This window comes from Carassius carassius, chromosome 50 (genome assembly GCF_963082965.1).
Source record: "Carassius carassius chromosome 50, fCarCar2.1, whole genome shotgun sequence".
NCBI lineage: Eukaryota > Metazoa > Chordata > Actinopteri > Cypriniformes > Cyprinidae > Carassius > Carassius carassius.
The window spans coordinates 5,067,116-5,085,992 of NC_081804.1; the positions used below are offsets into that span (position 1 = coordinate 5,067,116).

General features: G+C 41.4%; 1 protein-coding gene across 2 annotated transcripts in view; it reads right to left on the bottom strand.

Annotated features, from left to right (window-relative positions):
* LOC132133230 (leucine-rich repeat-containing protein 4C-like) overlaps nt 1-18,877 on the bottom strand; it is a 138,101-nt gene that overhangs the window by 12,465 nt on the left and 106,759 nt on the right. For both annotated transcript variants that reach the window (XM_059546017.1, XM_059546016.1), the window contains exon 2: nt 16,044-16,113. The gene's annotated coding sequence lies outside the window, so the exon portion shown is untranslated. The remainder of the gene's footprint in view (nt 1-16,043; nt 16,114-18,877) is intronic.

The following is an 18,877-nucleotide window of genomic DNA, read 5'->3' on the forward strand; positions in this document are numbered from 1 at the left end:
CCTGAATGAATCAGTGTTTTGGATGAGTTCATTAATTTATAAAGCCTTTTTACCACCTACTGGTGTAACAATGCAATTTCAATCACAAACAGATTTCAGTGATTTTGAAACAAGGACCAGATTCCAGAACCGGGAGTAATTGCTGTAGAAATTATCATTACTTACCTATAAGGCCCTAAATGGTTTAGCTCCTGCGTACCTAACTAGCCTTCTACCACGCTACAACCCATCACGCACCCTAAGGTCACAAAACGCTCGACTTTTGGTAGTTCCTAGGATAGCAAAGTCCACTAAAGGAGGTAGAGCTTTTTCACATTTGGCTCCCAAACTCTGGAATAGCCTTCCTGATAATGTTCGGGGTTCAGACACACTCTCTCTGTTTAAATCTAGATTAAAAACGCATCTCTTTCGCCAAGCATTCGAATAATGTATCTCTTAAATTGTGAGTGTAGTTGCATCTGCATTTTTATTCTTTAGCTTGGTTTAAACTAATTTTACTTTGTTGAATCAGCAGCTATGCTAATGATGTCTCTATTTTGTTTCTATGTTTTGCCACGGGATTTACATCAACTACAACAACTAGGATTTACACAAGCTCCAGTCTGGATCCAGAACACCTGAGAAGAGATGATGCTGACCCTCAGAGGACCCCAGATGATGCTAACCTTGAATCAACAAACAGAACTAACAATTATTGCTACATGTGTGACTGCATCATATAATTACTATTAATTAATAATATTGATAGTTCATCGTCTAGCTGACTACGTCTTGTACTATTATTATTTTTTATTTTTTCTAAAATCCTGTCAAACGTGCACAAACTACTAGCTACTACTAAATATTGTAGAAACATAATTTTCTGTAAAGTTGCTTTGTAACGATTTGTATTGTAAAAAGCGCTATACAAATAAACTTTAACTTTCTACAGTTCAATTCAATTCAATTCATGTACACAATAAGCATTTTTTTACAAGGTAGATAATTTCCCATTCTTAGAAACAAAGCTCCAAATAAGCATCCACCAAGTAAAGAGAGCTTCTCCCGAGGGCTCTCAGTAATCCTGTGAGTTCTGCAGAGAGATCTTGGTTCCACTAAAAAAACAGATGAAAAGGAAAAGACATGCCAAATCAGTAAAAGGCCACAGTGTTTTATTTGTAGGGCACTACGAAACTGCAGCTCTTTCGAAAACTATGGTGGAAAGGCAGAAAAAGGGGGGGAAGGGGTAACTGCATCCATCACTGTACATCATACTTGGGAATGATACAGAATAAAGTATGTTGGCTCTGTCAGACGGTTGCAACTGGAGGTTATGGCAAGGAAATGGGTTTTGGCAACGGCAAAAACAAAAGCAGGCTAGCACCATGCAAGTCCAGACCCCTGCGGCGGTGGCAGGTGGAGATGCACTGGCAGGGAGAGTGGTGGAAAGGCCCCCACAGAGAAAGACGAGGCAAGCACTGTCAGAAAAGCTCGCCTGATGAGTCTGCGACAGAGGATATGGAAAGAGGTGTCTGGATGTACACAATGACAACAAGGAAATACGTAAAAGATAAGAGTGATATAAATACTGGAGCGGTCAGCTGCATTTTTTTACAGCATGGAAATTAAGGGGAGAACAGTGTGCAATTAAAATGGTGGAGATGCCATTAAGCTGGATACTCTCTCTTCATCATCATTCCCAAGCTGAGCATATCCAGTGCCACAGCGGGATAAAGTACAGCACAGGAAAGTGAATGGATTCTTCTAGAGCTTATGAATGGATATTCATTCAATAATAGCCATGTTTATGCACAGGTGAATGATGTTAGATTAGGACCAGCAGCAAAAAAAAAAAAAAAAAAAAGAATAAAAATATTTTCACTAAATGTTTCTGGGGTGGGGTGACATACATGAATGTACAAGCAATAAACAATTTTATAACTACAATAACAATTAATATCATTAAAATGTGATTTTCTTAAAAAAAAAAGCTTAACAAAATTTGATAGAGGGAAAAGAATGTCTCAGGTTACGAATGTAACCATGGTTCCCTGGGAGGGAACGAGACACTGCGTCCTCTGAGGGGACACTATGGGGAACACCTCGTCGTGACCCGTGTCTGAAGCATACTTTGAAAAACGCCAACGTGTTGGCCGGCGACAGTCTCTGACGTCACTACCAGCGCGACAATAAATACACGCCCATAGGACCCGTCACTATCTTCTTCGTGAAGCTTGCGTCCGAAGCATGGCAGGGAGCTAGAGGACGCAGTGTCTCATTCCCTCTCAGGGAACCATGGTTACATTCGTAACCTGAGACGTTCCCTTTCAAGGGAACTTCGAACTTCCTCCTCTGAGGGGACACTATGGGGAACAGTATACCCACGCCGCCATGCTGAGGGGAGTGCAGACCAGAATCATGGCAAACACTAAGTACCAACTCTACCGCTTTTCTCTTCACCGGGAGTCGCCCCTGGGACGGTCTGACGGCTGCCTTATGACATTATCCCTTACAGCCAAAGGCCTAAGCTACATACCCAACTTATCCTGTAGGGCCCTGGCCCGGGGTAGAGCTAAAGGCTTGGAATCACAAAGATTCCTTTAAAGGGATACGGCTAAGAGCCTGGCACTTTCCTCTACGAAGTCTTTGCCTGTCACACAGGGGCTACTGCTAGCTTTCGCAAAACTTGCCGAAAGGGCTGTCCCCACAGCACTCTAGTAGCGGCGCCCTGTTCTAGATAGGTATCCGAGGATACCTAGGTGAAGTGGTGCCCAAGATGAACGGGGCTTAAACCAACTCAAGAAAGGGCACGAAGCAGCCGCGCAAAGCCCTTGCCATCTAGGGTTTTTAGAAAGAACGCAGAGACTAGCGTGCGAACTTACCACAATGTGGATTTCAGAAAGTGTGCAAAGACTTCACGTGCACACTTACCATAACATGGATTTACAAATACTGTTCTAAGGAGGGGCTCTCGTGGAACTCTGTCAGAGCAGCTCATAGAAGAATGGCCCGGGAGCAGGCAATTGGAGGCCTCAACCCCTGCCTCAGCAGGATGCCTGTTCTCACAGAGCGTCTCAAACAGTATGTGGTACTGGAGCGCTCTGAAGAACCGGGAATCAGTCTCCCAAGAGAGGAAGACTCCGAGCTCTGAGCAACATGCTCATAGGTGACCCTTTCAGAAAAGGGGAGCGCTGCTGAACTACCTGAGAATTGCCCACACAGCCCCCCCAAGTTGAGGGGGCTTGGGGTGTACAATAAGTACGCACCGGTTGGATGAAGCCCAAGGAACACCGGGGCGAATCATCCCAAGAAAGGGAACGAAGTGGAGGGCGTAACCCTTACCATACAGGATTTTAGAAAGTGCGCAGAGTCTTGCGTGCACACTTACCACTTTATGTGGATTTCAGAAAGTGCGCAGAGTCTTGCGTGCACACTTACCACTTTACGTGGATTTCAGACAGTGCGCAAAGCGTTAACGTGCACACTGACCACCATGTGGATTTGAGAAAGTACACAGGCCTAGCGTGTGTACTGAAAGGTACTTGAGAACCACCGTATGTGGGAGCTCACATTCAGAGAGGCCTGTGAAGCCTGCTACCTGATAACCACAATATGTGGGAGTTCACCTACAGAGAGGCCTAGAGAGGCCTACTATCTGTTACCAGATAACCACCTCAGTGGAAACTGAAAGCAATATGGAACTCGACTCCAGGGAGGCCTGGTGAGGCCTACTACCTGACAACCACAAATCGCGGGAGCTCGCTTTTTAGGAAACGCACAGTATGTGGGAGCTAAATCTCCAGGGAGGCCTGGTGAGGCCTACTACCTGGCAACCACAGTATGTGGGAGCTCGTCTTCAGAGAGACCTGATGAAGCCTACTATCTGAAAACCAGAATGTGCTATTTAGTGGAACGCACAATATGTGGGAGCTAAATCTCCAGGGAGGCCTGGTGAGGCCTACTACCTGGCAACCACAGTATGTGGGAGCTCGTCTTCAGAGAGACCTGGTGAAGCCTACTATCTGAAAAAGCCACAATATGCTATTCCGTGGAAACGCATAGTATGTGGGAGCTAAATCTCCAGGGAGGCCTGGTGAGGCCTACTACCTGGCGACCACCGAACGTGGGAGCTCGTCTTCAGAGAGACCTGGTGAAGCCTAATATCTGAAAAAGCCACAACATGCTATTCCATGGAAACGCATAGTATGTGGGAGCTAAATCTCCAGGGAGGCCTGGTGAGGCCTACTACCTGGCAACCACAGTAAGTAGGAGCTCGTCTTCAGAGAGACCTGATGAAGCCTACTATCTGAAAAAACCACAATATGCTACCCCGTGGAAACGCATAGTATGTGGGAGCTATATCTCCAGGGAGGCCTGGTGAGGCCTACTACCTGGCGACCACCGAACGTGGGAGCTCACCTTCAGAGAGACCTGGTGAAGCCTACTATCTGAAAAAAACACAATATGCTATTTAGTGGAGACGCACAGTATGTGGGAGCTAAATCTCCAGGGAGGCCTGGTGAGGCCTACTACCTGGCAACCACAGTATGTGGGAGCTCACCATCAGGGAGGCCTGATGAAGCCTACCACCTGATAACCACAATATGTGGGAGTCCACCCAGCCCCTCATGTTGAGGGAAGCGATGCTTGAGGTGTATAAAAAAATACACACTGGTTGAATGAAGCCCATGGAACCCAGGGCTAATCATCATAAGAAAGGGAATGAAGCGAAGCGCGTAACCCCTACCGTACAGGATTTTAGAAAGTGCGCAAAGTCACGCGTGCACACTTACCACTTTACGTGGATTTCAGAAAGTGCGCAGAGTCTTGCGTGCACACTTACCACTTTACGTGGATTTCAGACAGTGCGCAAAGCGTTAACGTGCACACTGACCACTATGTGGTTTTGAGAAAGTACACAGGCAAGCGTGTGTACAGAGAGGTTCCCAAGCATCGCAGAGGCGCTGGATCGCACGGGAGCGGTGAGCTCCAACCCTCTTTTCTAGGCGGAGGGAGCATCACCTGAGGCAGTAAATACAGAGCTTCTTGCCGTAACCACCACCTCCCCGGATGCGCCAAGCGGCCAAGCGGCCCCTCAGGGTGACCTGGCCGGACATCTTTGGAATTCCCTGCAGTGCTGTGCCAATTCTTTGGCCACCTAGCTACTGTAAAGGAAACTCACAGAGATTGTTAGTAGACATATAACCACCAGCAACATAACGTCCATAAACAGGTAGAGCAAGGGTTACGTACTCACCCACCCTCCTGTACTGGAGTCCCGCTTGCGGGGCGCCCCCTTCTGGTCCGGACCGCCAATAAGGTGGTTGCTATGAACATAGACCCAACCAAAAACATCATCGGTCCAGGTAGGAGACTGTTATGTGAGAGACTGTCCACCTAACCTCGATCAGGTGGAAAGCTGGTGGCTACAGGGGAATTAGGCAGGGGAGGACAAAAAACAGAGGTCAAAACAGAGGTTAAAACATCCGGAGCTACTAGGTCTTCCTACCGCTCTGACCCGGGCGAGGACGCAGCCTCGTCTGAATCATGTCCCTCAGACCCTGCTTACCACACCGTAACCCGCGGTTCCTCTTGCCCCTGCCCGTAGGCGGGGGAGGAGCGCGAGCCACAACACTAGCCTTCTGCGCCCATCTAAGATCCTCAGATCGAGATGGGCCAGGACCCCTGTGTTGTTCGGGCTCGGACCTGGACTCTTTTCTTTCGACGGTATCCAGGTCCTTCAGCAGGCCAGCCTGGTAAGCCTGAAACACTGCCATCGTGTGCAACGAAGCCACCGCCTGACCTGCTGCTGCGTATGTTTTGCCATTTAAGCGGGATCTAAAAAAGGGGGAATTGAGAGAGGACGTTTCCCCCACCGAGAGATAGCAAGCCAGCATCTCCCTACAGGGGGCATCCTCTCATAACCGCTTTCGTGCATGCCCCCGATATCAGCATAACTTGTATGCTGAAACCGATGGATGTGAGAGAAAAACGGCCTCTTCCATTCCCTTTCGACTTCTGCAGCTAACAGCTCCCCATACGCAGGGCAGGAGGATTGAGAAAGGCTCAGCCTCAGCTTCTTCTCCACTCTCAGACATCTCCTGCTCTTCCTGGGAAAAAACCCAGCAGAGCACTAACTTCAGTACAAGAAAGGGTTAATGACAACGCATTTTCCTCCCGAAGTTCACTCTCGTTTGCCGCCGGAGAGTGTGAAAGGAAAAAAGTCCCTCTCTACACTCAGTGAGATCCACCTGTAATCCCCCCGAGCTCATCCTCCTCCGTGCCTCGGCAACGGTGGGTCCTGAGCCGCGGGTTCCAGATGGCTGTCCCTCTTTCCTCGAAAAGAGAGGCAAATGAGAGAGGAGCTTTTTCACCGAAAAACACCCGCAGTGCACGCAGATTGCCCCCTCGAGGACATCACGCGCGTGCTCTCCGCCCAAACAAGAGACGCAATTGTTTTAATATCCTTTCAAATATTATTCATTTCTGTGATGTAAAGCTGAATTTCCATCAGCCATCAACTCTTTTTGTGTCCCAAGTGAATACTCTGTAAGCAAAAATCTGCAAGTTGCAAGCAACATCACTTAATAAACTTTATAAAAATATATGTTGATGGTGCAACACAACTAGACTTATCAATTAATGCCAGTAATTATCAAAGAAGCAAATACATGCTCAAGTAGGGCATGTTCTTCTATCAACAGCTTTGTTGGTTCTGGAACAACATTCTTACCAAGATTTTAATAAATTGAGCGCTTGGATTTGAGGCTATGTTGTTGCAGGACCAACACAAGATACTGACCTAAGATCATGTCAAATTTGAGTAAATCATGTTATGAGATGACTGTTTAAAACTGCAGATTATGCAAACGAAACAGTCAACGTCTATTCACACTGGCCTTGAAGACACACAACCTCACTAGATGTCTGACAACTTTTGCCTTCATGTTTCCAGCTCCAAAACTTGCTAATTGAATTAAGTTCCTATTTTCCAATCTGCACGACTTAGACTGAAGCATCGTAATTCTGCAACAGAACATGCACTTCAAAAGTAACAAGTGGCCATCTGGCATATTCTGTATTCCAGAACTCTTTTCAGAAACCACACTGTTTATGCAAATTAGTTATTTAGTCTAATAAGCATCTCTGCAAATACATCACTTCCCTGAACACGCCCCCTTATTGCTAGCCCCACCCCATTCCCGATTGCCAGATATCCTTCCCACTCGTTTCAAAGTTTCAGCTCAATGTCTCCTTGGTGACCACTTTTTCAGCTGGCACTGATTTACTTCCTGTCCTTGGTTGCCATGCAAACTATTGCCGGAGGCGCCTTCACTACGGATGCATGATGGAGACAAACTGTGATCAGAATCATCTCAATAAACAACAAAATACATCTTGACATGAAACAGTGACTAGACATGAATCTAAAATATCATTTAATGTAGATAAAAAGACATTGAGCTTAACAGATTTCAGATCTATGAATAGAAACTCTTCACAGCTATTTCTTGCTAGACTCAGATGAAAATACACTTAAGATGGATTTGGATTTTCCTCTCCAAACTTACTCTATTCCTGACACCGAATGGAACGATTCACACCACTAAGAGTTTTGAATTGTTAATGTCTTCACAATAAGACACACTGAAAGCGTCTCTTCATTGGGCTTGATTAAAATGTCAGTAAGAGAACCAATCTTCTCTCTGCCAATCCAACAAACAGACAAAACTCATTGTCCTGTGGCAATTTTTCTATTTCTATTCATCTTAAAAACCCCTGGTGGATTTTACGCCCCTTGTGTATGTTATCTAGAGGAATGAACCAATGACTGGTGATTGAAATACATTAAATAAACATATTCACCACAAATGCCACATGGCCTTTGATGTTAGCGGATGAGGGATTTTTTAAGAGACATTAATGTCAGCATTTTGCGCAGCTGAAATGGCTGAGGGATATTTTGGGGATGAATTTCTGTGATTGTTGGAGCAATAAAGTAGAAGAGAAAGAAAGAGTGTTAAAGAGAACCGGCGCACACACAGCAGGATTGTATGATGTAAGCTGTTCTTATGTAAAAATGCTCCCTAAAGGTTCATTCATGTAAATTGGATTGTGCAGAGCAGCACGTCGTTCATCCATTTGCAGGACTTATCATGATTATACAAATGGCAGGTCTGTGGGGAGACATTGCTCTGGGACTAAGTCTAAAGAACCTTTCGTAAAAAAAAAAAGAAGAAGAAAAAGGTAAACATCCTAAAATCTAAATATGATATGATTATGCTTTCAAAGAATGTTTAAAACCCACTGGATAAAGTTGTTTAATAAATAAAGCTTAAAACAGATTAAAGAAAAAAAAAACTTTAAAAATGGGGTGAAAAATGGGGTGTAAAGTAATTATCAACTATATATATACAGTATATATATATATATATATATATATATATATATACACACACACATATATATATATATATATATATATATATATATATATATATATATATATATATATATATATATAATAAATTAAATTAAATTAAATTAATAATTATTAACATTACATATTTAAATATATTAATAATATATCTGTGGTGAGTTGAAAATACAAAGTTTTTAACGTTTCTTACAACAGTAGCCTAAAATATTTAAATTATTAATACTTCATACATACACACACACACACACACACACACACACACACAGATATATATATATATATATATATATATATATATATATATATATATCCCACTTTGACATCCCTCTCTCTCTATTTCTAAAACAATTACACATTCGGATCCACATATCCCATGAAAACTTGACTAGAAATCGTTAACGCAGATAATCTCCTCACAGATACATACAGACATGATGTTATCGCCTACATCACTGCCACCTGCTTTGATGTATATCTGTAATTAGGCAGAACTGTGTCTGACACACAGATGCCGTATTGATCGGATCAGGAACGGACACCGCTGATCTACAGAGCATTATTCATGCTACTGTACGTATACTTCTTTGCAAGAAATCACATGATGTGCCATCTGTGTGCATGCAACTACGCTTGATTTCTCCAGCCTTGGGAGGTAGGTTGTCTTATTGAGGAAGTATTGATGTATGATGAAGTTTAACCTCTGGTGAAGGCATCTGTGCGTTCGCAACCGATGTTCCTTTCACAGCTGCGTCTGTTCGGCATCAAGGATGGCGGCCGACTGCCAACACATGGCTCGGAGGTACAGGCCACGTCTGGTGGCACATCGTGAGGCACAGCTGTACACCATCAGAGCTCATCAGGAAGAAAGTTGCCTGGACAGCACTTAAGGAAATCCACGAAAAAAAAAAAAACCTGACAACCTGTTTGCACCCTTCAATAATAATAATGGCCTCCCCGGAGTGTCTCTGGTAATGATACCACATTTGTCTTTGTTCCCTGTCATGTTACAAGGTTGTCAAGTGAATGTAGGAGGAGGAATACCTCTTTCAGGATCATAAAGTCAAACGGCAATTCTGAGCCTCTTCAGTCAGTTCCCGAAGTTGCAAAAACATTCACATCTGTGAAGCAATCACAACAATTTGTATTATATGGACACCTCAGCATCTCAACTGACATTTTGTCTTACAATTCAAAATAAATGAATACATGTTTCAGTTACACATATATACAGTCCAGAGTATGGATGTTTTTAAAATAAGACCCAAGCACACGTTCACACCACAAAAACGTGGCAGGGTAAATGTGCACAGCTCAAAAAATATCCTGTCCAGATTGGCCTGTTACCTGCAACAAGCAACAATATTGGTTTGGTTTAAATTTTTTCACTAGTCACTAGATGCATATATATATATATATATATATATATATATATATTATTTCTCAACAATATTATTTTAGATTTTTTTGTGCATGTTAAACAAAACTGATGTCCCAATAATGATATCACAAATTATTGCAAAAATGTTTTTATTTATTTACAATAACTAAGTTTACTGAGTAAAACTGGCCCACCTCTAATCATTTTTATTATTATTATTATTATTATTATTATTATTATTATTATTGTTATTATTGTTGTTGTTGTTGTTGTTGTTATTATCATCACTTGTCTCCCTCTGTCTCTATTAGATAATAAAAAAGAAAACAAAATAAACAATACAATATCATATTTTTACATTAATATATTATATGTACTCAGCATAATTATATTATTCTTAGAGTTTTTTTTTGCTTTAAATGATAATATAATATAATATATTCTCAGCCTCCCTGGGAAAGGGTACTGGAGAGGAGAATCCGGCCAATAGTACAACCTCGGATTCAGGAGGAACAGTGTGGTTTTCGTCCTGGCCGTGGAACACTGGACCAGCTCTATACCCTCTACAGGGTGCTGGAGGGTTCATGGGAGTTTGCCCAACCAGTCCACATGTGTTTTGTGGATTTGGAGAAGGCATCCGACTGTGTCCCTCGCGGCGGCCTGTGGAGGGTGCTCCGGGAGTATGGGGTCCGGGGCCCTTTGCTAAGGGCTATCCGGTCCCTGTACGACCGGAGCAGGAGCTTGGTTCGTATTGCCAGCAGTAAGTCAGACTTGTTCCCGGTGCGTGTTGGACTCCGGCAGGGCTGCCCTTTGTCGCCGGTTCTGTTCATGATTTTTATGGACAGAATTTCTAGGCGCAGCCAGGGGCCGGAGGGGGTCAGGTTTGGTGACAACACGATTTCGTATCTGCTCTTTGCGGATGATGTTGTCGTGTTGGCCTCATCAAGCCAGGACCTTCAGCATGCACTGGGACGGTTTGCAGCCGAGTGTGAAGCAGCTGGGATGAGAATCAGCACCTCCAAATCCGAGGCCATGGTCCTCAGTCGGAAAAGGGTGGCTTGCCCTCTTCAGGTTGGTGGAGAGTTCCTGCCTCAAGTGGAGGAGTTTAAGTATCTTGGGGTTGTTCACGAGTGAGGGAAGGATGGAACGGGAGATTGACAGACGGATCGGTTCAGCTTCTGCAGTAATGCGGTCGATGTACCGGTCTGTCGTGGTGAAGAAAGAGCTGAGCCGCAAGGCGAAGCTCTCGATTTACCGGTCAATCTACATTCCTACTCTCACCTATGGTCATGAGCTTTGGGTCATGACCGAAAGGACAAGATCCCGGATACAGGCGGCCGAAATGAGCTTTCTCCGCAGGGTGGCTGGGCGATCCCTTAGAGATAGGGTGAGAAGCTCAGTCACCCGGGAGGAGCTCAGAGTAGAGCCGCTGCTCCTCCACATCGAGAGGGGTCGGCTGAGGTGGCTCTGGCATCTGTTCCGGATACCTCCTGGACGCCTTCCTGGGAAGGTGTTCCGGGCGCGTCCCACTGGGAGGAGACCACGGGGAAGACCTAGGACACGCTGGAGAGACTATGTCTCCCGGCTGGCCTGGGAACGCCTCGGTGTCCCCCCAGAAGAGCTGGAGGAAGTGTCTAGGGAGAGGGAAGTCTGGGGTTCTCTGCTTAGACTGCTGCCCCCGCGACCCGGCCCCGGATAAGCGAAAGAAGATGGATGGATGGATGGATGGATGGATGGATAATATAATATAATATAATATAATATAATATAATATAATATAATATAATATAATATAATATAATATAATATAATATAATATAATATAATATAAAGTTAAAAGAAGTGTCTGAATAACAGTGTTATTTGTACAACGTTCAGCAAGAATAACAGTGAAAAGAAAAATAAATTAAGGAAGGGATTAAAGATTGGATGTCTGATCTGAAAGCAAGTCTTTCTACTGCATCAAAAGCACGAACTGTAAATGTAGCACTAAAACCCTGTGGTAGCAGGAGATGCAGATCGCACTCGAAATTCCTGCAGGGGTTTTGAGACAAGATATTCTCCTGTTACACTACATTGGTTGAATTACTAACAGATCATTTAGCTGCAGGTGCAGGCACACACTGTGCTCCCCGTGTTAAACCCAGCATCCAGGGTCTCCTCTCAGCAGATCTGTCACTGAACGGACTCCTGGATCAGAATAATAAAGCTGCTACTACACAATATGTTACTGCGCTTCCCCACTGAAAACAGCACATCTGGGTGTCCTCGACAGGCATCCGTACTTGGGGTCCCTAGACGAGTAGGTCTTATTTACTGACAGCTTTGTACTTTGCCCTACATAGCGTCCGGACAACAACAAAATATGAAATGAGACCCGAAAATGAAAATTCTGTTATCATTTGCTCTTCATGCCTTTCAAAAGCCCCATATGACTTTCTTTTTTTGTGGAACACTGAAGGAGATCTTTTGCAGAATGCGCTGGCAGTAAAAGCAGGGGCTGTCTAGAATTTTCGATAAATGAATAAATAAATAATTAAAATAAATTGATGTGTTACTTGTTGTTTCTTCATAATTATTTGTGAAATCAACTAGCAATTTCTGAGTGAAATTTTCTGTACAGAATTATTTCCATCTACTAGTGATGCGCGGGTCGGCTTTTTTTCCAACCCGCGGGTCCGGCTTTTCTGAAATTATTTGGCCCGCCCCAGCCCGCCCCGCAAATAAAGTAACATTTCTTGACCCGCCCCAACTCACCCCGCGCATCGGGGACATCACGGAAGTTACGTTGTTGCTTAGACCTTCGTATTGCGACCTTATCAAAGAACCTAATAAAATATTAAAATATATATTCCAAATATTTAATATAGGCTATAGGGAATTACACTAGTGATGGTTTGTACGTAAACGAATATTTTAGGTGAATGAGAATGATTCATTCACCTAAAATATTCGTTTACGTACAAACCATCACTAGTGTAATTCATTGACTCATATTTCTCGTTCACTGAAGTTCCTCCCTCCACAGCAGCGCATGAGCTCAGCGCAATTAGCAGCGCATGCACAGCTCGTGAACAACTCTGTGAACTGTTTCATCCTGTCAAAGAGTTACTCAAGATGTGACGGAGCATGTGATTTGTTGAATGTAGTGAACGAATACGATCTACTCGTAGGTGAACGAGTTGAATGAACTGATACATCTCGTTCAAGAACAAAATGAATGAGAGTATACTGGGTCAGTCGGCCAAGCATGTAAATCTTGATCAGCAATCAGCAGATACAAAGCGCAGTTATAGGTGCACATACCCTCATTTTTGTATTTAGCATAAAGAACATAACTCCACGTTTAATCACCGATTTATTAATGTGAATATATAATATATGAACTGTCTGACCAAACAATTAAAATGTTTAATTATGCAAGAAAACCTTGTGCTTTGTTTATCGGAACAACTAGACTATTTATTTAATGCGATCATACACGCACTTTAATAAAGCCAAATCAGTTTTTGTCACAAGTAAATACGTTCGTTGACTTAAGACATGACACAAGACACTCTTTTTCGCCACCTGCTGTGGCGTATTTGTGTAATATGAAGAAATGGTCACTGAACAAATCAGTGAACGAATCTGAACTAATCATTTTGGTGAGCGAGCTGAAAATAAACGAAATCTCTTGAAAGAATCTAAATTTCCACCACTAAATTCCACGCAACATAAATGGATTAAAAAAAACATTTTTAGTGACCCACCCCAACCCGCACAGCAAATAAAGTGCCAATTTCTTAACCCGCCCCGACTCAACCCACAGGTTATGAGACGACCCGCACATCACAACCGTCTACAACTACAAAAAAAAAAGGACAAAAAAGACTTATGAGTAAATTAATTTAATTTCATAAAAAATTAAAAAATTACCAAAACTTCTTTCTACTTCATGATTAATTCAGTGAGTTACTTGCCATTTATTTGTAATTATTTGTGAAATTCATCAGCAATTTCTGAGTGAAAACTGCTTCAAAATAGAATATTTTCAGTATATTAGAATCCCAAAACAATGACTTAAAAATTTTAATTAATTGCACAAAATTTACCAAAAGCACAATGAAGTTTGGAAAAACAAGATGTGGTATCTGAATGAACACAAACTTTTTCAGTACTATCCTTTTAAGAAAGGGTCCATTTTCATTTCCTGTTGTATTTAAACCACTTCATAACTTATCAGCCCAGTTCAACTATCGTTCAGGACAATCCAACCAAAGCTTCTGCCACGTGTACAAACAAACCCACTCACACAGTCATCCCTTCAATAAAACTTCTCCTGATCAAATGTCGATTTGCATGAGTCAGGACGGCCTTTCTGAAGGAGGCAGTCTCGTGCTTGATGCTTCGGACGCCGTGGGCCTAATAAGTGGTGTTTAATTTAACAAAGCAACAGAAAAGGCTGAGACAACTAAGGCGAGGGAGCAGTTGCCTTCCAATGTCACCATCTGTTATTTATACAGTTACCCCCTCCTACGGGAGACAGCAAAAGGCCACATATTGCAGAAAAAAACATAAATCTATCACTTCAACTCATTATCTTTTTAATCAGTTGACCCAGGCTCCCTTCTCAGGGGAACGACACAGCCGGGGTATGTTTAGGACAGACCCATAACTCACCAAACACTCCCCCATCCAAAGTAAAAAAAAGAAAAAATAGAATGAAACCTTACAGCCTGTTACAGTAAATGTGAGTGTGAATAATATGAAGTGCACTGGAGAAATGGTATGGAAAAACAATCTGCAAGTCTGGACTGTTAATGCAGGTTTTGATAGCACATACTATGTCCATCTATGTCTGAAAAGGTTATAGATTTATATATATATATATATATTTATTTTTATTTATTTATTTTTTTTTTTCTATTTAGTGCCATTCATACTACTTACAATTTGATTTACATAATGGTCAAGATTTTTAATCTTTGTTAATAGAGTTATTTCAGAACTCTGCGTCGACTTAAAGGCAGCATTTATTTAATTCAACATATAATCAAAAACAGTAATACTGTGAAATATTATTCCAGCTTAAAATAACTGCTTTCTACTGTTCATGTGATATTCATCGTTTCTTTTTCTTTTTTTTTTTGGGGGGGGGGGGGGGGTCGTAATACTTTTTTTTTCAAGATTCTTTGATGAATAGATTTTATTGTAATATATTGAAAAATTAATTAATTTTTTCATGTGGTGGCAAAACCGATGTTTCAGCAGCCATTAGAACATCATTTTATATTTTATTTTATTAAAATATTATTTAATATTTTTGTGGAAACCATGATAATGGTGACTCCCCCTCAACCTAAATTCTTGCTGAGTAGTAAGGTCATAAAACAGCATTTATAATTAAAAAAAAAAAAAAAAAAAAAAAAAAAATTTCACATTAAATACTACTGTCATTTTTTTATGCATCATTTAATGCATCCTTGATTAATAAAAGTGTTATTTATATAAAAATATTATTCCACCACAAACTGTTATTAGACCACAAACTGTTGAATGGCAGTGTTATTAAAAATATGTTTTTACAAAATATAAAACGTTTGAAAAGATCTAATATTATTTTCAAAGAAAAAATTTAACATGAGTAAAACATATAATGCGCACAGTTACCATCAAAGAAGATTTCAACTGTTTTGAAAAATATTTTACTCACTTACCAAACTTTTTTTTTTTTTCATGTGTTGTTGATCTGCTCTGTTTTGCAAGCCCTACAAACCATTGCATCAGAAAATCTGCATAAATATTTCATGAAAACAATTCCAAATGATGCGAGCAATTTCACTGCTGATTGGAATCTGAAATTACGCTGGTGAAAATGGTGGAGCTTCGCAAACTAAAATCATAACTAGTCTTTTTTTGGTGATTTCAGCACACGACTGGTAAAACAAAAGCAGAATTGAGTACAGAAAGTGTATCTTAACTCAAAATATTCTTTAGGAAATGTTTGAGATGGTTAATATATAAAAAGATTAGCTTGAGAATTAAGCTGTTTATTAATTTACCAGACAAAGAAATGAATAAACGCTAGACACATGGACTAATTGTAAATCAGTCCTGTTCGATCTCATCCATCTTCCTCTCCAATGAGACGGTTTCTACATCAGCTTGTGTATGTCACATAAGATCCCATCTTCAGACAGGGCTCAGTGCCTGATCTCCAATCAGCCAAAGTGTGTAACTCACAACCTGTTCCTGTACACTCACCTGCCAAGTCTTCCACAGTGCCAGCAGTTTCTGGACATCTTCATTCTCGGTCTCGCTAGCTGGCTTCGCCCTGCGCACAAAATAAATAAATAAATAAATAAAAAAAGAGAGAAGAACAGCCAAATAATAATTTCAAACCACTTGGAACCTGTTGCTTTCTCCGGCTCCAAATGTTAAAAAATGGAACCTCGGGAAGACAAAGTTTTGTTTGCAAATGCATTAAACTAGACGCCAAACTGTTCTCTACCTGGTTCTGAATACTAGATGTGATGTGCTTAATATAAACGCTAATATAAGAAATCCCCACTTGGACTTGGAGTGTTTCCTGAGTAGAGGAGATGACTCAGACGCACAGCACTGCTGCTAAACAAGCAGAAGCATTTCTGTTTGGTGCTAACATTTCTCATGTCTAATTGGTTTTGGTACTGTAAGTGTATAGTGTTTTTATTTTTTTTTCTGTATAGTTTGAAATGTAAATTTTTTTTTTGACCCAACAGCAGTGCATGTTCAAATAAACTCAAACTGGCTTCACATCAATATGATCAATATGGTTATTATATTTAACATTCTTAGATCAATATAAATTACAGGCAGTCGATCATGAGGACGAATCTGATCCCACACACATTTGCAACCGCTATGACTATTATTATGCAAACAAATATAAAGGAAACTAAATATAATGCATAATGCTCTCCTCTTAAAATATAGGTGGGCTTTTTTCTGTCTAAAGTGCAGTAGAATATGTACTCATCTCCACTAATGTTCCGCTCCTCCTGTCCCAGAAAATGAGGAGGCGTGTCACGAGCTACACTAGATGCTTTTCATGAAGTCTTATATAATACAGAGAGACTGAGACTAATAATATGGAGAGAAAGAGACGCGATATACACAAATGCACACATAAGCATTACGAGGCATTGTGTTACACTGAATCTCCCATGAGAGCTGCATCTCTCTGCAGTCTTCAGAGAGCGTGGTTCCTCAAATTAATGAAACCAAAAGACAACCTACAATCCATTCACTGACCATGGAATGCATATTTAACATAAAACCAGCAGGGACTTTCTCAAACCAGCAAGCTCTAATCCGATTGGATGGCATGATACCACTTCTGTGATCTACAGTGGATCGGATTTTAGTGGTCTGATTGGAAATAAAGTTCTTTTTACAAGGTACCCGCAACTAAAATGAGATCTGAGATTCATTTCAGACTATAACCTCTAAATGTGCCAATCAAAATATCTCTTTCTCTCTAAATAGGCGAGAGCTGCAAAACGGATCAGATTTTAGTCAGTTAGAGACTTTGATGTCATGCATTCTTCCAATAACTGTCCAGATCCTCTCAGCAAATTAATGTGATACCATAAGCATGCATATATACAGTACAAAGCAGCTTGAGTCTGTTTTATGTGCAGCTCTTGCTGAATGCTTTTGTTTCATCAACCCCAGACTGCACTTCATATGTTCCTGCAGCACTGATGCTAAAAAGAAAAGTGATTCCGTACTCGAGCTCCTGCTAATGCTTAGACTCATCATAGCCATGGTGAGTGCCACAGTCCATTCACCAGTTCCGCTCTCCCTTGACAGCGCACTAGATCGGCTTTTTACTTTTTCCCACCTCATTTGAAATAGCCACATATTCCAGGCAGGAATGTGGCTGACAAATAGGAACACCCATATTACTGAGAAATTGTATAATCACAAATAGTGCTGTCAAATCGATTAATCGCATTCAAATAATAGTTTGTGTTTATGTACTATATGTGATACACACACACACACACACACACATTCTCTGATAGTAATATATAATTTTTAGGTTTTATTTTAAATTATGGGAAATTTATCATACATTTATAATATTCATATAACTGTATGACCTTCATAAGTGGATTTCTGGAGAAAAGGATAAATATACCATGCATATTTTGAATTAGGAAAGAGCTTTGAGTTCTCAAAACTACATCAGCCTATTTTTCAAGTACACAATTTATTTTAATTTTTTAAAAAATTTTATCTCAAAAGATCTGATGAAATGACCCCTTTAACACCAACTCTGAATAAAAGACACATATCTGATCGATGTTAGCAGACTCAAACAAATATACAGCGGAGTTGTGAAGCACAATGTGTCGGTCCATATCCCACAATCCACCTTCACTGCCCACACATCCTTTGCCTGCTACCGGCAGCATCAACCCTGACCCGACAATCTATAAATATGTTTCCCATCACGCTCCCGAGGCTGGTTTTTGATGCACTCCACTTTGGAGCCCTTTTATCTTTAAACTGCTGCTGTGCATAGATCAAAACACCAACAGTGCTTTTGAGAATGCAAATGCAGCAGCGTATTTCTGTTGTACTGTGGTCAACTTGTTTGATCACCTCTGTTGTCTTGCCCCGCCCCCCCCCTTTTTTTTTGTTCTTTGTTGTTCAGTGTAACCTAGACCCATCCTTTAGTCCCTGAAGCATAACTCAGCTTTGATTCAAACCCTAGGGTTAGGATGTATCATCCTCGATGAGAAAAAAAAACACACATAAATGCAGAAGGCCCTCTTCTAGAAACGAATGCCGAGAGAAGCTTGAACTTATACAAGATAGCTGAAACCAGCAAGGTTGTCTGGTCCATTTGTCTTCTTTGAATGGTAAATCTATCTGTGTCTGAACAGGGTCCCACAACGCATGGGAAAAATAATGATGACCCTACGGGAGACATAATGAGGCATCACGTAAAGGTAGAGAAGAGACAGCGTGAGATTGAGAGAGAAGTAAGGCCGACCATAAATCATACCTCAGATCAAAGGCTACCTTGACTTCAATATAAATGTACT